Source organism: Symphalangus syndactylus, chromosome 14 (genome assembly GCF_028878055.3).
Source record: "Symphalangus syndactylus isolate Jambi chromosome 14, NHGRI_mSymSyn1-v2.1_pri, whole genome shotgun sequence".
In the NCBI taxonomy this organism is placed as follows: Eukaryota; Metazoa; Chordata; class Mammalia; order Primates; family Hylobatidae; genus Symphalangus; species Symphalangus syndactylus.
The window spans coordinates 57811971-57834700 of NC_072436.2; positions in this window are offsets into that span (position 1 = coordinate 57811971).

Consider the following 22730-nt stretch of genomic DNA (forward strand, 5'->3'; position numbering starts at 1 on the left):
GGAGTGAAACGGAATGGGATGGAATGGAATGGAGTGGAGTTTAGTGGAATGGAATGGACTTGAATTTGGCTGTGTGGAGTGTAGTGGAATGGAGTGGAGTTGCAGGGAATGGAAGGGAATGGAATTGAATGGAAAGGTGAAATGAAATGTGAGCTGAGATTTTACGACTGCACTGCAGCCTCAGTGACAGAGTGAGATCCTGTCGAAAGAAAGGAACGGAATGGAATTGAGTGGAGTGGAGAGGAGGAGAGTGTAGTGTTGTCTAGTATAATGGAGTGGAGTGGAGTGCAGTGGAGTGAAATGGAGTGTAAAGGAATGGAATGGAATGGAATAAAGTGGAGTGGAGTGGAATGGAAGGGAGTGGAGAGGAATGTAGTGGAAATAAATTGGTTGGAATGGGATTGAGTGGACTGCAGTGCAGTGGAGGGTAAGAGAATGGAAAGCAATGGAGTGAAATGAAATGGGATGGAATGGAATGGATTGCAGTGTAGCGGAGTGGAGAGGAGTGGACTGGAGTGGAATAGAGTGGGGTGGAGTGTAGTGGATTGGAATGGAATGGTATGGGATGGAATGGAAGGAAATGGAGTGGAGTGGAAAGGAGTGGAGAGGACTGGAATGGAGTGGAAAGGACTGGAGTGGAGTGGAGTCGAATGTAGTGGAGTTGAGTGGCGTGGAGTGGAATGGAATGCATTAGATTGGAATGGAATGGAATGGAATTGTGAAATGAAATGTGAGCTGACATTGTGCCACTCCCCTCCAGCCAGGGTGACAGAGTGAGATCCTGTCAAAAGATACTAAAGTAAATGACTGCAGTGGAATGGAATGGAATGGAATGCAGTGGAGTGGAGTTTAGTGAAGTGGCATGGAGTAGAGTGGAGTGGAGTGGAATGGTGTGGAATGGAATGGGACCGAATTTAATAGAGTGTAGTGCAGTGGAGTGCAGTGGAACACAGTGGAGTGGATTGGGGTGGAATGGAATGGGATGGAATGGAATGGAGTGGTGTGCAATGGAGTGAAGTGTACGCGAATGGAATGGAATGGAATGAGTGGAGTGGGGAGTGGAGTGGAGTGGAGTGGAGTGGAATGGAATGGAATGGAGTGGAGTCGAGTGGAGTGAACTGGAATGGAGTGTAATGGAGTAGGATGGAGTGGAATAGACTGGAGTGGAGTGGAGTGGATTGGAATGGAATGGAGGGGAATGGAATGGAGTGGATTGGAGTGGAGTGGAAAGGAGTTAAGTGGAATGGAATGCTGTGGAGTGGAGAGGAGTGGAGTGGATCAGAGTGGAGTAGAGTGGAGGGGAGTGGAATGGAGTGCCACAGATTGAAGTGGAATGCAATGGAGTGGAGTGGACAAGAGTGGAGTGAAATGGAGTGGAGTGGAATAGGGTGGAGTCCAGTGGAGTGGAGTGGAGAAGAATGGAGTGGAGTGGAATGGATAGGAGTGGAGTGGGGCGGAATGGAGTGGGGTGGAATGGGGTGCAATAGAATGCGTTGGAACAGAATAGGGAAGAATGGAATGCAGTGGAGTGAAGTGCAGTCGAATGGAGTTGAATGGAATGTAATGGAATGGAATGGTGAAACGAAATGTGAGCTGAGATAATGCCACTGCACTCCAGACTGGGTGACAGTGGGAGATCCTGTTGAAAGAAATAATTGGAATGGATTGTAGTGGAGTGGAGAGTAGTCGAGTGGAGTGGAGTGGATTGGAGTGGAGGGGAATAGATTAGAATGGAGTGGAGTGGAATGGAGTGGAATGGAATGGGATGGAATGGAATGGAGTGGAGTGGAGTGGAACTGGGTGGAATGGAGTGGGATGGAATGGAATGGAGTGGAGTAGAGTGGAGTAGAGTGGAGTGGAGTGGAATTTAGTGGAATGGAATGGAATGGAATGGAGTGGAACGGAATGGAGTGGAGTGGAGTGAAGTGCAGTCTAATGGAGTGGAATGGAATGGTGTGGACTGGAGTGTTGGGGACTGGAGTGGAGTGGAGTGGAGTAGGGTGGAGTGGACTGGAATGGAGAGAAGAGAAATAGAGTAGAATGGAATGGGATGTAATGGAGTGGAGTGGAGGGGAGTGGGGTGGAGTGGGGTGGAATGGAGTGGATTGGAGTTGATTGGAGTTCAGTGGAGGGCAGTGGAATGGAATAGAATGCAAAGGGATGGAATGTAACGGAATGGTGAAGGGAAATGGGAGCTCCAATTGCGCCACTGCACTCCAACCTGGGTGACAGAGTGAGATCCTATTGAAGGAAAGGAATGGAATGGAATGGAATGGAGTGGAGTGTAGAGGAGTTGAGTGTTGTCAATGGAGTGGAGTCAAATGGGAAGGAGTGGAATGGAATGGACTGGAGTGGAGTGCAGTGGATTGGAGTGGAATGAAACTGAAGTAATGGAATGGAATGGAACTGAATGGAATTGAATGGAAGGGAAAGTTGAAATTAATTGTGAGCTAAGTTTGTGCCACTGCACTCCAGCTTGGGTGAGAGAGTAAGATACTGTCGAAAGAAAGGAATGGAACAGAATGGAGTGGAATAGAGTGGAATGGAATGAATGGAATGGAAAGGAGTTGAGGAGAGTGGAGTGGAGTGGAGAGTGGAGTGAATTGGAATGGAATGGAGTGGGATGGAATATGACGGAATGGAATGCAGTCGAGTGGAGTGGAGTGAAGTGGAGAGGAGTGGAATGGAATGAGATTTAATGGAGCAGGGTGGAGTTTAGGGGAGTGGACTGAAATGGAATATAATGGAATCTAGGGGAGTGGAGTGGAGTGGAGTGGAATTGAGTGGAATGGGATGGGATGGAGTGGAGTTGATTGGAGTGGAATGGAGTGAAGTGGATTGGAGTGGAATGCAGTGGAATGGAATAGGATAGAATGGAATGGACTGGAACGGAATGGAGTGGAGTGAAGTGCAGTCGAATGGAATACAATGTAATTGAGTGGAGTGGAATGGATGGGAGTGGAGTGGGGTTGAGAGGAGTTGAGTGATATGAAGTGAAATGGAATGGAGTGGAGAGGAGTGGAGTGGAGTGGAATATAATGGAATGGAGTGGAGAGAAGTGGAGTGGAGTAAGGTGGAGTCGAGTGTAATGGAGTGTAGAGGAATGGAGAAGAATGGAATGGGATGCAACGGGAATGAGTGGAGTCGAGTAGAGTGGAGTGGAATGGAGTCGAATGGAATGGTATGGATTGGAATGGATTGGAGTGGAGTGGTATGCATTGGAGTTGAGTGGAATGGAGTGGAATCGAATGGATTGGAGTGGAGTGTAGTGGAGTGGAATTGACTGGAATGAAATGGAAATGGAATGGAATGGAATGGAGTGGAGTGGAGTGGTGTTGGGTCGAGTGCAGTGGAATGGAGGGGAAAGGAAAGTGATGGAATGGAATCGACTGGTTGGAGTGGAGTGTAGTGGAAAGGAATGGAGTGTGGTGGGGTGGAATGGAACGGAATGGAATGGAATAGAGTGGAGTGGATTTGAGTGTAGTGGAGTTGAATGGAGTGTAATGGAATAGGATTTAAATGAAGGGAGTTGAGTGGAGAGGAGTGTAGTGTAGTGGTGTGGAATGGAGTGGAGTGGAATGGAGTGGAGTGGAGAGGAGTGGAGTGGATTGGAGTAGAGAGGAAGGGATTGGTGTGGAATGGAGTGGTATGGACTGGAGTGGAGCAGAGTGGAATAGATTGTAATGGACTGGAACAGATTGGAGTGGAGTGGAATGGACTGGAGTTGAATGGAGTGGAGTGGAATGGAGTGGGGAGTAGAGAAGTGGAATGGAGTGGAGTGGAATGCAGTGGAGTGGCCTGGAATGGAGTGGAGTGGAATGGAGTGGTGTGAAGTGAAGTAGAGTGCAATGGGATGGAGTGGAGTGGAGTACAGTGGAATGGAGTGGAATGGAATGGAGTTGAGTGGAGTGCAATGGAGTGGAGTCGAGTGGAGTGGAGTGCAGTGGAGTTGAATGGAATGCACTGGAATGTAATGCAATGGAATTTAATGGAAAGGAATTGTGAAATGAAATGTGAGTTGAGATTCTGCCACAGCACTACAGCCTGGGTGAGAGAGTTTGATCCTGTCGAAAGGAAGGCATGGAATGGAATGGAGTGGAGTGGAGTGGAGTGGAGTGGAATGGAGGGTAATGGAATGGAAGGGAATGGACTGGAAGGGTTGGAGTGGACTGGAGAGGAGAAGAGTGGAATGTAGTAGACTGGAATGGAAAGGAGTGGAGAGGAATGGAATGGTGAGGACAGGAGTGGAATGGAGTGGAATGGAGTGGAGTCGACTGGAGTGGAATTGAGTGTAGTGGAATGGAGTGGAATGGACTGGAGTGGCCTGGAGTGGAGTGGAATGGAATGGATGGAAAGGATAGGAATGGAATGGAGTCGAGTGGAGGGCAGTAGAGTGTAGTGGAGTGGAGTGGAGTGCAGTGGAGCAGAGTGGAATGGAGTGTGATGGAATGGAATGGAAAGAAAGGTAATAGAGGTGAGTGTAGTGGACTGGAGTGGAGTTGAGTGGAGTGGAAACGAATGGGATGGAATGTGATTGATTTGACTTGAGTGGAGAGGAGTGGAATGGAATGGAGTGGAGAGGAGCGGAATGGAATGGAATGGAGTGGAGTGGAATGGAGTGGAAGGGAATGGGATGGAATAGAGTGGAGTGGAGTGGAGAAGAGTGGAGTGGAGTGGAATGGAGCAGAGTGGGATGGAGTGGAGGGGAGTTCAGCGTGGTGGAATGAGTGGAATGGAATGGGATGGACTGGCATGGAATGGAGTGGAGTGAAATGGAATGGAATGGAATGGAGTGTAATGGAGTGAAGTGGAATTGAGGAGAGTCGAGTGGAATGGAGTGGAGTGGAAAGCAATGGAATTTAATGGAATGGTGAAATGAAATGGGAGCGGAGATTGTGCCAGTGCACTCCAGCTAGGAAGACAGAGTGAGATCCTGTCAAAAGAAAAGAATGGAATGGAATGGATTGGAATGGAATGGAAGGTAATGGAATGGAGTGGAGTGGAGTACAGTGAAGTGGAGTGTAGTGGAGTGGAAGGGACTAGATTCGTATGTGATGGAATGGAATGGAATGGAGTGCAGTGGAATGCAGTGGAGTTCAGTGGAGAGGAGTGTAGTGGAGTGGACTGGAGTGGAATGGAAAAGGATGGAATGGAATAGAGTGTTTTATATTGCAGTGGAGTGGAATGGAATAGAGTGGAGTGGAAAGGAGTGGAGTGCTGTTGCCTGGAGTGAAGTGGAATTGAGAGGAGCAGACTAGAACGAATAGAATGGAACAGAATGGAGTGGAGGCGAGTAGAGAGGAGTGGAGTGGAATGGAATGGATTGTAATGGAATAGGAGGGAGTGTAGTGGAGTGGAGTGGAATGGAGAGGAATGGAGTGGAGTTGAATGGAGATGAGGGGAGTGGAATGGACTGGAATGGAATGGAATGGAATGGAATGGAATGGAACGGAGTGGAGTGGAGTTTAGAAGAGTAGAGTTGAATGTAGTGGAGTGGAATGGAGTGGAGTAGAGTGGAGTGGAGTAGAATAAAATAGAGTGGAGTGAAATGGAGTGGACTGGAATGGAGTGTAGTGGAGTGGAGTGGATTGGAGTTGAGTTGAATGGAGTGGATTGTAATTGAATGGAATGGAATTTAAATGGTGAAATAAAATGTGAGCTGAGAGTGTGTGACTGTAAAACAGCCTGGGTGATAGAGTGAGATCCCGTTGAAATAAAGGAATGGAAAGGAAAGGAATGGAATGGAATGGAATGGAATGGAATGGAATGGAGGGGACTGGAGTGGAGTGGCATGGATTGGAGTGGAATGGAGTAGAATGGAATGGGATGGAATGGAATGGACTTAAGTGTAGTGGAGAGGAGTGGAGTGGAGTTGAGTGGAATGGACTGGAATGGAAGGGAAGGGAATGGAACAGAGTGGAGTGGGGTGTGTGTGAGTGGAATGTAATGGACTGGAGTGCACTGGAGTGGAGTGGAGTGGAATGGAGTTGAGTGGAATGGAGAGAAAAATGGAGTGGAGTGGAGATGAGTGAAGAGGAATGGAATGGAATGAAATTGAGTATAGTGGAGTAGAGTGGGTTGGAGTGGAGTGGAATGGAGTGGATTGGAATGGGTTGGAATGGAATGGAGTGGAATGGAGTTGAGTGTAGTGGATTGGAGTGGAGTGGATTGGACTGGAGTAGACTGTAATGGGATGGAACGGAGTGGAGTGCGGTGGAGTGGAATGGAGTGGAATGGAATTGAATGCAATGCAGAGGTGTGGAGTGGAGTGGAGTGCAGTGGAGAGGAGTGCAATGGAATGACATGGAATGGAATGGTGAAATGAAATGTGACCTGAGATTGTGCCAGGGCACTCCAGCCTGGGTTACAGTGTGATATCCTGTGGAAAGAAAGGAATGGAATGGAAAGGAATGGAGAGGAATGGATTGGAATAGAGTGGAGTGAAGTGTAGTGGAATGGAATGGGATGCAATGGAATAGAATGGAGTGGAGTGGGGTGGAATTGAGTGGAGTGGAGTTGAGTAGAGTGGAATGGAGTCGAATGGAGAGGGCTGGAATGGAATGGAGCGGATTGGATTGCGATGCAGGGGAGTGGAGGGGAGTGGAGTGGATTGGAGTGGAATGGAATGGGAGGGAAAGTAGTGGACTGCTGTGGAGTGGAGTGGGGTGGAATTGAATGTAGTGGAAAGGAGTGGAGTGGAGTGGAGTGGAATGGAATGGAACGGAATGGAGTGGAATGGAATGGAAAGAGTGGAATGGAATAGGAAGGAATTGAAAGTAGTGGAGTGGAGTGGTATGTAATGGAGTGGACTGGAGTGGATTGGAGTTGAATGGAATGGGAAGGAATGGAATGGAGGGGTGTGTAGTGAAGTGGAGTGGACTGGAATGGAAAGGAGTGGAGTGGAGTGGAGTGGAGTATGCAGTGCAGTGGAGAGGAGTGGAATGGAAAAGATTAAAGTGGAGTGAACATGAGTGGAGTGGAAGGGAGTGGAATGGAATGGAATGGAACGGAATGGTGTGGAGTGGAGTGGAGGGCAGTGGAGAGGAATGAAAGGGAATGGAATGGTATGGAATGTTGAAGTGAAATGTGAGCTGAGATTGTGCCATAGCACTATAGCCTGGGTGAGAGGGTGAGATCCTCTGGAAAGAAAGGAATGGAATGGAGAGGAATGGATTGGAATAGAGTGAAGTGGAGTGGAAAGGAATGGAGTGAAGTGGATTGGAATGGAATGGGATGCAGTAGAATGGAATGGAGTGGAGTGGAGGTGATTAGAGTGCAGTGAAGTGGAGTGGAGTGGAATGGAGTGGAATGGAATAGGATGGAATGGAATGGAGTGGAGTGCAGAGAAGTGGAATGGAGTGGAGTGGAATGGAGTGGGGTGGAGTGGAATTTCGTGGAATGGACTGGAATAGAATGGACTGGAATGGAGTGGAGACTAGTGGAGTGCAGTGGAATGGAGAGGTATTGGGTGGAGTGGAGTGGACTGGGGTGGAGTGGAGTGGAGAGGAGTTCAGTGGAGTGGAGTGGAGTTGCGTGGATTGCAACGGAGTGTAACAGAAGGGGATGGAATAGAACAAAGGGGAGTGGAGGGGAGTGCAGTGGAGTGGAATGGAGTGGAGAGGAATTGGGTGGAGCGGATTGGAGTGGAGTGGAGTAGAGTAGAGTGGAATGTAGTGGAGCGGAAAGGAGTGGAGTAGAATGGAGTGGAGTAGAATAAAATAGAGTAGAGTGGAATGTAGTTGAGTGAAGTGGAATGGAGTGGACTGGAACGGAGTGTAGTGTAGTGTAGGGGAGTGGAGTCGAGTTGAATGGAATAAAATGGAATTGATTGTAATTGAATGGAATGGAATGGAATTCAAATGGTGAAATGAAATGTGATCTGAGAGCGTGCCACTGCAAACCAGCCTGGGTGACAGAGTGAGATCCTGTCCAAATAAAGGAATGGAATGGAATGGAATGGAGTGGACTGGAGTGGAGTGGCATGGAGTGGAGTGGAATGGAGCAGAATGGAATGGGATGGAATGGAACGGACTTCAGTGTAGTGGAGAGGAGTGTATTTGAGTGGAATGGAGTGAAATGGAAGGGAAGGGAATGGAACAGAGTGGAGTGGGGTGGGGTAGAGTGGAATGTAATGGACAGGAGTGCAGGGCAGTGGAGTGTAGTGGAGTGGAATGGAGTGGAGTGGAGTGCAGTGGAATGGAGTGGAGTGGAGTGGAGTGTATTGGAGTGGAATGGAATGGGAGGGAATGCAGTGGAGTTGTGTGGGGTGGGGTGGATTGGAATGGAGTGGAGTGGAAATGAGGGGAGTGGAGTTTGGTGGAATTGAGTGGAGGTGAGTGAAATGAAACGTAATGGAATGGAGTGGATTGGAGAGGAATGGAGTGGAATGGAATACAATGGAATGGAATCTAGTGGAGTGGAGTGGAGAGGAGTGGAATGGAGCAGAGTGGAATGGAGTGGGGTGGAGTGGATTGGAGTTTAGTGGAATGGACTGGAATAGAATGGACTGGAATGAAGTGGAGAATAGTGGAATGGAGTGGAGTGGAATGGAGAGGTGTGGGGTGGAGTGGAGTGGAGTGGACTGGGGTGGAGTGGAGTTTAGTGGAGTGGAGTGGAGTTGAGTGGATTGCAATGGTGTGTAACTGAAGGGGATGGAATGGAACAAAGTGGAGTGGACGGGAGTGCAGTGGAGTTTAATGCAGTGGAGAGGAATTGAGTGGACTGGATTGGAGTGGAGTGGAGTTGAGTAGAGTGGAATGCAGTGCAGTGGAATGGAGTGGAGTAGAGTGGAGTGGAGTAGAATAAAATACAGTGGAGTGGAATGGAGTGGAGTGGAGTGGAATGGAGTGGAATGGAATGGAATGAAGTGTAGTGCAGTGGAGTGGGTTGGAGTGGAGTCAAGTTGAATGGAATGGAATGGATTGGATTGTAATTGAATGGAATGGAATTCAAATGGTGAAATGAAATGTGCGCTGAGAGTGTACCACTGCAAACCAGCCGGTGGGATGGAGTGACATCCTGTTGAAATAAAGGATTGGAATGGAATGGAATGGAATGGAATGGAATGGAATGGAATGGAGTGGACTGGAGTGGTGTGGCATCGAATGGAGTGGAATAGAGTAGAATGGAATGGGATGGAATGGAACGAACTTTAATGTAGTGGAGAGGAGTAGAGTGGAGAGGAGTTGAGTGGAATGGAGTGGAATGGAAGGGAAGGGAAGGGAACAGAGTGGAGTGGGGTGGGCTTGAGTGGAAAATAATGGACTGGAGAGTAGGGGAGTGGAGTGGGGTGGAATGGAGTGGAGTGGAATGGAGTGGAATGGAATGGAGAGGAGTGGAGATGAGTGGAATGGAATGCAATGGAATGGAATGGAATGGAATGAAATGGAACGGAGTGAAGTGGGTTGGAGTGTAGTGGATTGGAGTGGAGTGGAGTGGAATGGAGTAGAATGGAATCGGATGGAATGGAGTAGAGCGAACTGAAGTGGAGTGGAATGGAATGGAATGCAATGCAGTGGTGTGGAGTGGAGTGAAGTGCAGTGGAGAGGAATGGGACGGAATGGCGTGGAATGGAATGGTGAAATGAAATGTGAGCATAGATTGTCCCACAGCACTCCAGCCTGGGTGACAGTGTGAGATCCTGTGGAAAGAAAGGAATGTAATGGAAAGGAATGGAGAGGAATAGATTGGAATGGAGTGGAGGGGAGTGGAGTGTAGTGGAATGGAATGGGATGCAATGGAATGGAATGGAGTTGAGTGGGGTGGAGTTGAGTGGAGCGAAATGGAGTTGAATGAAGTGGGATGGAATCGAATGGAGTGGAAAGGATTGCAACGCACGGGAGGGGAGGGGAGTGGAGTGGATTGGAGTGGAATGGCATGGGAGGGAATGTATTGGAGTTCTGTGGAGTGTAGTGGAGTGGAAGTGAGTGGAGTGGAGTGGATTGGAGTGGAATGGAATGGGAGGGAATGTATTGGAGGTCTGTGGAGTGTAGTGGAGTGGAAGTGAGTGGAGTGGAGTGGAATGCAATGGAATGGAATGGAGTGGATTGGAATGGAATGGAATGGAATGGAACGGAGTAGGATGGAATGGAATGGAGTGGAGTGGAGTGGAGTTGAGTGGAGTTGATTGGAGTGGATTGGAGTTGAATGGAATGGGAGGGAATGGAATGGAGGGGTGTGTAGTGATGTGGAATGGAATGGAGTGGAATGGAAAGGGGTGGAGTGGATCGGAGTTGTATGGAGTGGAGTGGAATGGAATGGAGTGAAGTGGAGTGAACAGGAGCAGAGTGGAAAGGAGTAGAATGGAATGGAATGGAATGGTGTGGAGTGGAGTGGAGGGCAGTGGAGATGAATGAAAGGGAATGATATGGTATGGAATGGTGAAGTGAAATGTGAGCTGACATTGTGCCAGGGCACTATAGCCTGGGTGACAGGGTGAGATCCTCTGGAAAGAAAGGAATGGAATGGAACGGAATGGAGAGGAATGGATTGGAATGGAGTTGAGTGGAGTGGAATGGACGGTAGTGGAATGGAATGGAGTGGAGTGGAGGTGTTTGCATTGCAGTGGAGTGGAGTGGAGTGGAATGGAGTCGAATGGAATGGGATGGAATGGAATGGAATGGAATTCAAATGGTGAAATGAAATGTGAGCTGAGAGTGTGCCACTGCAAACTAGCCTGGGTGATAGAGTGAGATCCTGTCGAAATATAAGAATGTTATGTAATGGAATGGAGTGGACTGGAGTGGAGTGGCATGGAGTGGAGCAGAGTGGCATGGTGTGGAGTGGAATGGAGTAGAATGGAATGGGATGGAATGGAACGGACTTTAGTATAGTGGAGAGGAGTGGAGTGGAGTTGAGTGGAATGGAGTGGAATAAAAGGCAAGAGAATGGAACAGAGTGGAGTGGGGTGGGGTTGTGTGGAATGTTATGGACTGGAGTGCAGGGGAGTGGAGTGGAGTAGAGTGGAATAGAGTGGAGTGGAGTTCAGTGGAATGTAGTAGAGTGGAGTGGAGTGGATTGTAGTGGAATGGAATGGGAGGGAAAGCAATGCAGTTGTGTGGGGTGGGGTAGATTGGAATGGAGTGGATTGGAAAGGAGGGGAGGGGAGTGGAGTTCTGCGGAATTGAGTCGAGTTGAGTGGAATGTAATGTAAAGGAATGGAGTGGATTGGAATGGAATGGAGTGGAATGGAATAGGATCGAATGGAATGGAGTGGAGTGGAGTGGACTGGAGAGGAGTGGAATGGAGAGGAGTGAAATGGAGTGGGGTGGAGTGGAGTGGAGTTTAGTGGAATGGATTGGAACAGAATGGACTGGAATGCAGCAGAGACTAGTGGAGTGGAGTGAAGTGGAATGGAGTGGAGTGGAATGGAGAGCTGTGGGGTGGAGTGGAGGGGAGTGGACTGGGGTGGAGTGGAGTGGAGTGGAGTTTAGTGGAGTGGAGTGGATTTGCATTGATTGCAACGGAGTATAACTGAAGGGGATGGAATGGAACAAAGTGGAGTGGAGGGGAATGCAGTGGAGTGGAATGGAGTGGAGAGGAATTGAGTGGAGTCATTGAAGTGGAGTGGACTGGAGTAAAGTGGAAGGTAATGGAGTGGAATCGATTGGAGTAGAATGGAGTAGAATAAAATAGAATGGAGTGGAATGGAGTGGAGTGGAATGGAGCAGACTGGAATGGAGTGTAGTATAGTGTAGTGTAGTGTAGTGTAGTGTAGTGTAGTGGAGGGGAGTCGAGTTGAATGGAATGGAATGGAATGGATTATAATTGAATGTAATGGAATGGAATTCAAATGGTGGAATGGAATGGAATTCAAACGGTGAAATGAAATGTGGGCTGAGAGTGTGCCACTGCAAACCAGCCTGGGTGATAGAGTGAGATTCTGTTGAAATAAAGGAATGGAATGAAATGGAATGGAGTGGACTGAAGTGGAGTGGCATGGAGTGGAGTGGAATGGAGTAGAATGGAATGGGATGGAATGGAACGGACTTGAGTGTAGTGGAGAGGAGTGGAGTGGAGTAGAGTTGACTGACATGGAGTGGAATGGAAGGGAAGGGAATGGAACAGAGTGGAGTGGGGTGGGGTTGTGTGGAATGTAATGGACTGGAGTGCAGGGGAGTGGAGTGAGTGGAGTGCAATGCAGTGGAGTGCAGTGCAGTGGAATGGAGGGGAGTGGAGTGGATTGGAGTAGAATGGAATGGGAGGGAATGCAATGGAGTTGTGTGGGGTGGGGTGGATTGGAATGGAGTGCATTGGAAAGGAGGGGAGTGCAGTGGAGTTTTGTGGAGTGGAGTGCATGGAATGTAATGTAATGAATGGAATGGAGTGGAATGGAATACGATGGAATGGAATAGAGTGGAGTGGAGAGGAGTTTAATGGAGTGGAGTGGAATGAAGTTAGTTGGAGTGGAGTGGAGTTTAGCGGAATGGACTGGAATAGACTGGAATGGAATGGAATGGAATGGAATGGAGAGGAGTGGAGTGGAATGGAATGGAGTGGAGTGGAATGGGGAGGTGTGGGGTGGAGTCTAGTGGAGTGGACTGGGGTGGAGTGGAGTGGAGTGGAGTGGCATGGATTGCAGTGGAGTGTAACTGAAGCGTATGTAATGGAACAAAGTGGAGTGGAATGGAGTGGAGTGGAATTGAGAGGTGTGGGGTGGAGTGGAGTGCAGTGGACTCGGGTGGAGGGGAGTGGAGTGGCATAGATTGGCATGGATTGCAATGGAGTGTAACTGAAGGGGATGTAATGGAACAAAGTGGAGTGGAGTGAAATGCAGTGGAGTGGAATGGAGTGGAAAGGAATTCAGTGGAGTGGAGTGGAGTAGACTGGAATGGAATGGAATGGAGAGGAATGGAGTGGTGTGGAGTAGAGTGGAGTGGAATGGGGTGGAGTGGAGAGGAGTGGACTGGAGTGGAGTGGAACGGAGTGGATTGGAATGCTAAGGAGTGGAGTGGAGTGGAGTGGATTTGGATAGAATGGAATGAAGTGGAATGATATGGTGAAATGAAATGTGAGCTGAGATTGTGCCACTGCACTCCAGCCTGTTTGACAGAGTGAGATCCTGTCGCAAGAAAGGAATGTAATGGAATGGAGTGGAATTGAATGGAATGGAATGCAGTGGAGTGGAGTGGAGTGGCGTAAAGTGGAGTGGATTGGAGCAGAATGTTATGGGATGGAAAGCAATGGAGTAGAGTGGAGTGAGTGGAGTGGAGTGGATTGGGGTGGAATGGAATGGAGTGGAATGGAAAGGGAAGGAATAGAATGTAGTGGAGTGGAGTGTACTGAAATGGAGTGGAGTGGAATGGAGTGGTGTGGAGTGGAATGGAGTGGACTGGAGTGGAGTGGAATGAAATGGAATGAAATGGAATGGAATGGAATGGAATGGAATGGAATGGAATGGAATGGAATGGAGTGGAAGGGAAAGCAATCGTGAAATGAAATGTGAGCTGAGATTGTTTCACTGCACTCCAGCCTTGGTGACAGAGTGAGATCCTCTTGAAAGAACGGAATGGAATGGAACAAATTGGAGTGGAGTGGAGTGGAATTTAGTGCAGTTGAGTGGAGTGGAATGGAATGGATTGAACTGGAATGGAATGGAATGGTGAAATGAAATGTGAGTTGAGATTGTGCCACTGTACTCGAGTCAGGGTGACAGAGTGAGATTCTGTTTAAAGAAATTAATGGAAAGGACTGGAGTGGAATGGAATGGAACGGAGTAGAGTGAAGTGGAGTGGAGTGTAGAGTAGAATGGGGTAGAAAGGAATGGGATGGAATTTAACGGGGCAGAGTGCAGTGGAGTGCAGTGGAATGCAATGTAGTGGATTGGAGTGAAATAGAATAGGATGGAATGGAATCTAGTGGTGTGCAGTGGAGTGGAGTGAACTAGAATGGAATGGAGTGGAAAGGAGTGGTGTGGAGTGGAGTTGTGTGCAGTAGAGTGGATTGGAATGGAATGGAATGGAATGTAGTGGAGTGGAGTTTAGTGGAGTGAACTGTTATGGAGTGTACTGTTATGGAGTGTAATGGAATAGGATGGAATGGAATGGAGTGGAGTGGAGAGGAATAGAGGAGAATGGAAAGGAAGGGAATGGAATGGAGGGGAGTGGATTGCAATGCAGGGGAGTGGAGAGGATTGGAGTGGATTGGAGTGGAATGGAATGGTAGGGAATGGATTGGAGTGCTGTGGGAGTGTAGTGGAGTTGAATTGAGTGGAATGGAAAGGAGAGGAGTGGAGTGGAGATGCATGGAGTTGAGTGCAGTGGAGTGGAATGGAATGGAATGGAATATAGTGGATTGGACTGGAATGTAGTGGAATGGAATAGGATGGAATGGAATGGAGTGGAGTGGAGTGCAGTGGGGTGGAGTGGAATGCAGTGGACTGGAGTGGATTGGAGTTGAATGGAATGTGAGGGAATGGAATTGAGGGGTGTGTAGTGGAGTGGAGTGCAATGGAGTGGAATGCAAAGGAGTGGATTGGAGTGGAGTTCTACGGAGTGGAGTGGAATGGAGTTGAATGGAATGGAAGGAAGTATAGTGGAGTGGGATGGAATGGAGTGGAGTGGGATGGAATGGAATGGAATGGAATGGAATGGAATGGAATGGAATGGAACTGTGAAATGAAGTGTGAGCTGAGATTGTGCCACTGCACTCCATCCTGGTTGACAGAGTGAGAACCTGTTGAAAGAAAGGAATGGAATGGAAGGGAGACTCAACGGATTGGAAAGGAATGGAGTAGAGTGGATTGGAGTGGAGTGGAATGGAGTTTAACGGAATGGGAAGGAGTTGAAAGGAATGGAGTGGAGTTGAGTTGAGTGGAGTGAATGGAGTTTATTGAAGTCGTACGGATTGGCATGGAATGGATTGGAGAGCTGTGAAGTGGAGAGGAAGTGAATGGAGTGGAAAGGAGTGGAGTGGAGTTGCGTGCAATGAAGTGGAGTGGAGTGGAATGGAAAGGAATGGAATTCAATGGAGTGCAGTGGAATGGAGTGGAATAGAAAAGGGTGGATGGAATGGAATGGAATGGAGTGCAGTGGAATGCAGTGGAGTTCAGTGGAGAGGAGTGTAGTGGAGTGGACTGGAGTGGAATGGAAAAGGATGGAATGGAATAGAGTGTTTTATATTGCAGTGGAGTGGAATGGAATAGAGTGGAGTGGAAAGGAGTGGAGTGCTGTTGCCTGGAGTGAAGTGGAATTGAGAGGAGCAGACTAGAACGAATAGAATGGAACAGAATGGAGTGGAGGCGAGTAGAGAGGAGTGGAGTGGAATGGAATGGATTGTAATGGAATAGGAGGGAGTGTAGTGGAGTGGAGTGGAATGGAGAGGAATGGAGTGGAGTTGAATGGAGATGAGGGGAGTGGAATGGACTGGAATGGAATGGAATGGAATGGAATGGAATGGAACGGAGTGGAGTGGAGTTTAGAAGAGTAGAGTTGAATGTAGTGGAGTGGAATGGAGTGGAGTAGAGTGGAGTGGAGTAGAATAAAATAGAGTGGAGTGAAATGGAGTGGACTGGAATGGAGTGTAGTGGAGTGGAGTGGATTGGAGTTGAGTTGAATGGAGTGGATTGTAATTGAATGGAATGGAATTTAAATGGTGAAATAAAATGTGAGCTGAGAGTGTGTGACTGTAAAACAGCCTGGGTGATAGAGTGAGATCCCGTTGAAATAAAGGAATGGAAAGGAAAGGAATGGAATGGAATGGAATGGAATGGAATGGAATGGAGGGGACTGGAGTGGAGTGGCATGGATTGGAGTGGAATGGAGTAGAATGGAATGGGATGGAATGGAATGGACTTAAGTGTAGTGGAGAGGAGTGGAGTGGAGTTGAGTGGAATGGACTGGAATGGAAGGGAAGGGAATGGAACAGAGTGGAGTGGGGTGTGTGTGAGTGGAATGTAATGGACTGGAGTGCACTGGAGTGGAGTGGAGTGGAATGGAGTTGAGTGGAATGGAGAGAAAAATGGAGTGGAGTGGAGATGAGTGAAGAGGAATGGAATGGAATGAAATTGAGTATAGTGGAGTAGAGTGGGTTGGAGTGGAGTGGAATGGAGTGGATTGGAATGGGTTGGAATGGAATGGAGTGGAATGGAGTTGAGTGTAGTGGATTGGAGTGGAGTGGATTGGACTGGAGTAGACTGTAATGGGATGGAACGGAGTGGAGTGCGGTGGAGTGGAATGGAGTGGAATGGAATTGAATGCAATGCAGAGGTGTGGAGTGGAGTGGAGTGCAGTGGAGAGGAGTGCAATGGAATGACATGGAATGGAATGGTGAAATGAAATGTGACCTGAGATTGTGCCAGGGCACTCCAGCCTGGGTTACAGTGTGATATCCTGTGGAAAGAAAGGAATGGAATGGAAAGGAATGGAGAGGAATGGATTGGAATAGAGTGGAGTGAAGTGTAGTGGAATGGAATGGGATGCAATGGAATAGAATGGAGTGGAGTGGGGTGGAATTGAGTGGAGTGGAGTTGAGTAGAGTGGAATGGAGTCGAATGGAGAGGGCTGGAATGGAATGGAGCGGATTGGATTGCGATGCAGGGGAGTGGAGGGGAGTGGAGTGGATTGGAGTGGAATGGAATGGGAGGGAAAGTAGTGGACTGCTGTGGAGTGGAGTGGGGTGGAATTGAATGTAGTGGAAAGGAGTGGAGTGGAGTGGAGTGGAATGGAATGGAACGGAATGGAGTGGAATGGAATGGAAAGAGTGGAATGGAATAGGAAGGAATTGAAAGTAGTGGAGTGGAGTGGTATGTAATGGAGTGGACTGGAGTGGATTGGAGTTGAATGGAATGGGAAGGAATGGAATGGAGGGGTGTGTAGTGAAGTGGAGTGGACTGGAATGGAAAGGAGTGGAGTGGAGTGGAGTGGAGTATGCAGTGCAGTGGAGAGGAGTGGAATGGAAAAGATTAAAGTGGAGTGAACATGAGTGGAGTGGAAGGGAGTGGAATGGAATGGAATGGAACGGAATGGTGTGGAGTGGAGTGGAGGGCAGTGGAGAGGAATGAAAGGGAATGGAATGGTATGGAATGTTGAAGTGAAATGTGAGCTGAGATTGTGCCATAGCACTATAGCCTGGGTGAGAGGGTGAGATCCTCTGGAAAGAAAGGAATGGAATGGAGAGGAATGGATTGGAATAGAGTGAAGTGGAGTGGAAAGGAATGGAGTGAAGTGGATTGGAATGGAATGGGATGCAGTAGAATGGAATGGAGTGGAGTGGAGGTGATTAGAGTGCAGTGAAGTGGAGTGGAGTGGAATGGAGTGGAATGGAATAGGATGGAATGGAATGGAGTGGAGTGCAGAGAAGTGGAATGGAGTGGAGTGGAATGGAGTGGGGTGGAGTGGAATTTCGTGGAATGGACTGGAATAGAATGGACTGGAATGGAGTGGAGACTAGTGGAGTGCAGTGGAATGGAGAGGTATTGGGTGGAGTGGAGTGGACTGGGGTGGAGTGGAGTGGAGAGGAGTTCAGTGGAGTGGAGTGGAGTTGCGTGGATTGCAACGGAGTGTAACAGAAGGGGATGGAATAGAACAAAGGGGAGTGGAGGGGAGTGCAGTGGAGTGGAATGGAGTGGAGAGGAATTGGGTGGAGCGGATTGGAGTGGAGTGGAGTAGAGTAGAGTGGAATGTAGTGGAGCGGAAAGGAGTGGAGTAGAATGGAGTGGAGTAGAATAAAATAGAGTAGAGTGGAATGTAGTTGAGTGAAGTGGAATGGAGTGGACTGGAACGGAGTGTAGTGTAGTGTAGGGGAGTGGAGTCGAGTTGAATGGAATAAAATGGAATTGATTGTAATTGAATGGAATGGAATGGAATTCAAATGGTGAAATGAAATGTGATCTGAGAGCGTGCCACTGCAAACCAGCCTGGGTGACAGAGTGAGATCCTGTCCAAATAAAGGAATGGAATGGAATGGAATGGAGTGGACTGGAGTGGAGTGGCATGGAGTGGAGTGGAATGGAGCAGAATGGAATGGGATGGAATGGAACGGACTTCAGTGTAGTGGAGAGGAGTGTATTTGAGTGGAATGGAGTGAAATGGAAGGGAAGGGAATGGAACAGAGTGGAGTGGGGTGGGGTAGAGTGGAATGTAATGGACAGGAGTGCAGGGCAGTGGAGTGTAGTGGAGTGGAATGGAGTGGAGTGGAGTGCAGTGGAATGGAGTGGAGTGGAGTGGAGTGTATTGGAGTGGAATGGAATGGGAGGGAATGCAGTGGAGTTGTGTGGGGTGGGGTGGATTGGAATGGAGTGGAGTGGAAATGAGGGGAGTGGAGTTTGGTGGAATTGAGTGGAGGTGAGTGAAATGAAACGTAATGGAATGGAGTGGATTGGAGAGGAATGGAGTGGAATGGAATACAATGGAATGGAATCTAGTGGAGTGGAGTGGAGAGGAGTGGAATGGAGCAGAGTGGAATGGAGTGGGGTGGAGTGGATTGGAGTTTAGTGGAATGGACTGGAATAGAATGGACTGGAATGAAGTGGAGAATAGTGGAATGGAGTGGAGTGGAATGGAGAGGTGTGGGGTGGAGTGGAGTGGAGTGGACTGGGGTGGAGTGGAGTTTAGTGGAGTGGAGTGGAGTTGAGTGGATTGCAATGGTGTGTAACTGAAGGGGATGGAATGGAACAAAGTGGAGTGGACGGGAGTGCAGTGGAGTTTAATGCAGTGGAGAGGAATTGAGTGGACTGGATTGGAGTGGAGTGGAGTTGAGTAGAGTGGAATGCAGTGCAGTGGAATGGAGTGGAGTAGAGTGGAGTGGAGTAGAATAAAATACAGTGGAGTGGAATGGAGTGGAGTGGAGTGGAATGGAGTGGAATGGAATGGAATGAAGTGTAGTGCAGTGGAGTGGGTTGGAGTGGAGTCAAGTTGAATGGAATGGAATGGATTGGATTGTAATTGAATGGAATGGAATTCAAATGGTGAAATGAAATGTGCGCTGAGAGTGTACCACTGCAAACCAGCCGGTGGGATGGAGTGACATCCTGTTGAAATAAAGGATTGGAATGGAATGGAATGGAATGGAATGGAATGGAATGGAATGGAGTGGACTGGAGTGGTGTGGCATCGAATGGAGTGGAATAGAGTAGAATGGAATGGGATGGAATGGAACGAACTTTAATGTAGTGGAGAGGAGTAGAGTGGAGAGGAGTTGAGTGGAATGGAGTGGAATGGAAGGGAAGGGAAGGGAACAGAGTGGAGTGGGGTGGGCTTGAGTGGAAAATAATGGACTGGAGAGTAGGGGAGTGGAGTGGGGTGGAATGGAGTGGAGTGGAATGGAGTGGAATGGAATGGAGAGGAGTGGAGATGAGTGGAATGGAATGCAATGGAATGGAATGGAATGGAATGAAATGGAACGGAGTGAAGTGGGTTGGAGTGTAGTGGATTGGAGTGGAGTGGAGTGGAATGGAGTAGAATGGAATCGGATGGAATGGAGTAGAGCGAACTGAAGTGGAGTGGAATGGAATGGAATGCAATGCAGTGGTGTGGAGTGGAGTGAAGTGCAGTGGAGAGGAATGGGACGGAATGGCGTGGAATGGAATGGTGAAATGAAATGTGAGCATAGATTGTCCCACAGCACTCCAGCCTGGGTGACAGTGTGAGATCCTGTGGAAAGAAAGGAATGTAATGGAAAGGAATGGAGAGGAATAGATTGGAATGGAGTGGAGGGGAGTGGAGTGTAGTGGAATGGAATGGGATGCAATGGAATGGAATGGAGTTGAGTGGGGTGGAGTTGAGTGGAGCGAAATGGAGTTGAATGAAGTGGGATGGAATCGAATGGAGTGGAAAGGATTGCAACGCACGGGAGGGGAGGGGAGTGGAGTGGATTGGAGTGGAATGGCATGGGAGGGAATGTATTGGAGTTCTGTGGAGTGTAGTGGAGTGGAAGTGAGTGGAGTGGAGTGGATTGGAGTGGAATGGAATGGGAGGGAATGTATTGGAGGTCTGTGGAGTGTAGTGGAGTGGAAGTGAGTGGAGTGGAGTGGAATGCAATGGAATGGAATGGAGTGGATTGGAATGGAATGGAATGGAATGGAACGGAGTAGGATGGAATGGAATGGAGTGGAGTGGAGTGGAGTTGAGTGGAGTTGATTGGAGTGGATTGGAGTTGAATGGAATGGGAGGGAATGGAATGGAGGGGTGTGTAGTGATGTGGAATGGAATGGAGTGGAATGGAAAGGGGTGGAGTGGATCGGAGTTGTATGGAGTGGAGTGGAATGGAATGGAGTGAAGTGGAGTGAACAGGAGCAGAGTGGAAAGGAGTAGAATGGAATGGAATGGAATGGTGTGGAGTGGAGTGGAGGGCAGTGGAGATGAATGAAAGGGAATGATATGGTATGGAATGGTGAAGTGAAATGTGAGCTGACATTGTGCCAGGGCACTATAGCCTGGGTGACAGGGTGAGATCCTCTGGAAAGAAAGGAATGGAATGGAACGGAATGGAGAGGAATGGATTGGAATGGAGTTGAGTGGAGTGGAATGGACGGTAGTGGAATGGAATGGAGTGGAGTGGAGGTGTTTGCATTGCAGTGGAGTGGAGTGGAGTGGAATGGAGTCGAATGGAATGGGATGGAATGGAATGGAATGGAATTCAAATGGTGAAATGAAATGTGAGCTGAGAGTGTGCCACTGCAAACTAGCCTGGGTGATAGAGTGAGATCCTGTCGAAATATAAGAATGTTATGTAATGGAATGGAGTGGACTGGAGTGGAGTGGCATGGAGTGGAGCAGAGTGGCATGGTGTGGAGTGGAATGGAGTAGAATGGAATGGGATGGAATGGAACGGACTTTAGTATAGTGGAGAGGAGTGGAGTGGAGTTGAGTGGAATGGAGTGGAATAAAAGGCAAGAGAATGGAACAGAGTGGAGTGGGGTGGGGTTGTGTGGAATGTTATGGACTGGAGTGCAGGGGAGTGGAGTGGAGTAGAGTGGAATAGAGTGGAGTGGAGTTCAGTGGAATGTAGTAGAGTGGAGTGGAGTGGATTGTAGTGGAATGGAATGGGAGGGAAAGCAATGCAGTTGTGTGGGGTGGGGTAGATTGGAATGGAGTGGATTGGAAAGGAGGGGAGGGGAGTGGAGTTCTGCGGAATTGAGTCGAGTTGAGTGGAATGTAATGTAAAGGAATGGAGTGGATTGGAATGGAATGGAGTGGAATGGAATAGGATCGAATGGAATGGAGTGGAGTGGAGTGGACTGGAGAGGAGTGGAATGGAGAGGAGTGAAATGGAGTGGGGTGGAGTGGAGTGGAGTTTAGTGGAATGGATTGGAACAGAATGGACTGGAATGCAGCAGAGACTAGTGGAGTGGAGTGAAGTGGAATGGAGTGGAGTGGAATGGAGAGCTGTGGGGTGGAGTGGAGGGGAGTGGACTGGGGTGGAGTGGAGTGGAGTGGAGTTTAGTGGAGTGGAGTGGATTTGCATTGATTGCAACGGAGTATAACTGAAGGGGATGGAATGGAACAAAGTGGAGTGGAGGGGAATGCAGTGGAGTGGAATGGAGTGGAGAGGAATTGAGTGGAGTCATTGAAGTGGAGTGGACTGGAGTAAAGTGGAAGGTAATGGAGTGGAATCGATTGGAGTAGAATGGAGTAGAATAAAATAGAATGGAGTGGAATGGAGTGGAGTGGAATGGAGCAGACTGGAATGGAGTGTAGTATAGTGTAGTGTAGTGTAGTGTAGTGTAGTGGAGGGGAGTCGAGTTGAATGGAATGGAATGGAATGGATTATAATTGAATGTAATGGAATGGAATTCAAATGGTGGAATGGAATGGAATTCAAACGGTGAAATGAAATGTGGGCTGAGAGTGTGCCACTGCAAACCAGCCTGGGTGATAGAGTGAGATTCTGTTGAAATAAAGGAATGGAATGAAATGGAATGGAGTGGACTGAAGTGGAGTGGCATGGAGTGGAGTGGAATGGAGTAGAATGGAATGGGATGGAATGGAACGGACTTGAGTGTAGTGGAGAGGAGTGGAGTGGAGTAGAGTTGACTGACATGGAGTGGAATGGAAGGGAAGGGAATGGAACAGAGTGGAGTGGGGTGGGGTTGTGTGGAATGTAATGGACTGGAGTGCAGGGGAGTGGAGTGAGTGGAGTGCAATGCAGTGGAGTGCAGTGCAGTGGAATGGAGGGGAGTGGAGTGGATTGGAGTAGAATGGAATGGGAGGGAATGCAATGGAGTTGTGTGGGGTGGGGTGGATTGGAATGGAGTGCATTGGAAAGGAGGGGAGTGCAGTGGAGTTTTGTGGAGTGGAGTGCATGGAATGTAATGTAATGAATGGAATGGAGTGGAATGGAATACGATGGAATGGAATAGAGTGGAGTGGAGAGGAGTTTAATGGAGTGGAGTGGAATGAAGTTAGTTGGAGTGGAGTGGAGTTTAGCGGAATGGACTGGAATAGACTGGAATGGAATGGAATGGAATGGAATGGAGAGGAGTGGAGTGGAATGGAATGGAGTGGAGTGGAATGGGGAGGTGTGGGGTGGAGTCTAGTGGAGTGGACTGGGGTGGAGTGGAGTGGAGTGGAGTGGCATGGATTGCAGTGGAGTGTAACTGAAGCGTATGTAATGGAACAAAGTGGAGTGGAATGGAGTGGAGTGGAATTGAGAGGTGTGGGGTGGAGTGGAGTGCAGTGGACTCGGGTGGAGGGGAGTGGAGTGGCATAGATTGGCATGGATTGCAATGGAGTGTAACTGAAGGGGATGTAATGGAACAAAGTGGAGTGGAGTGAAATGCAGTGGAGTGGAAT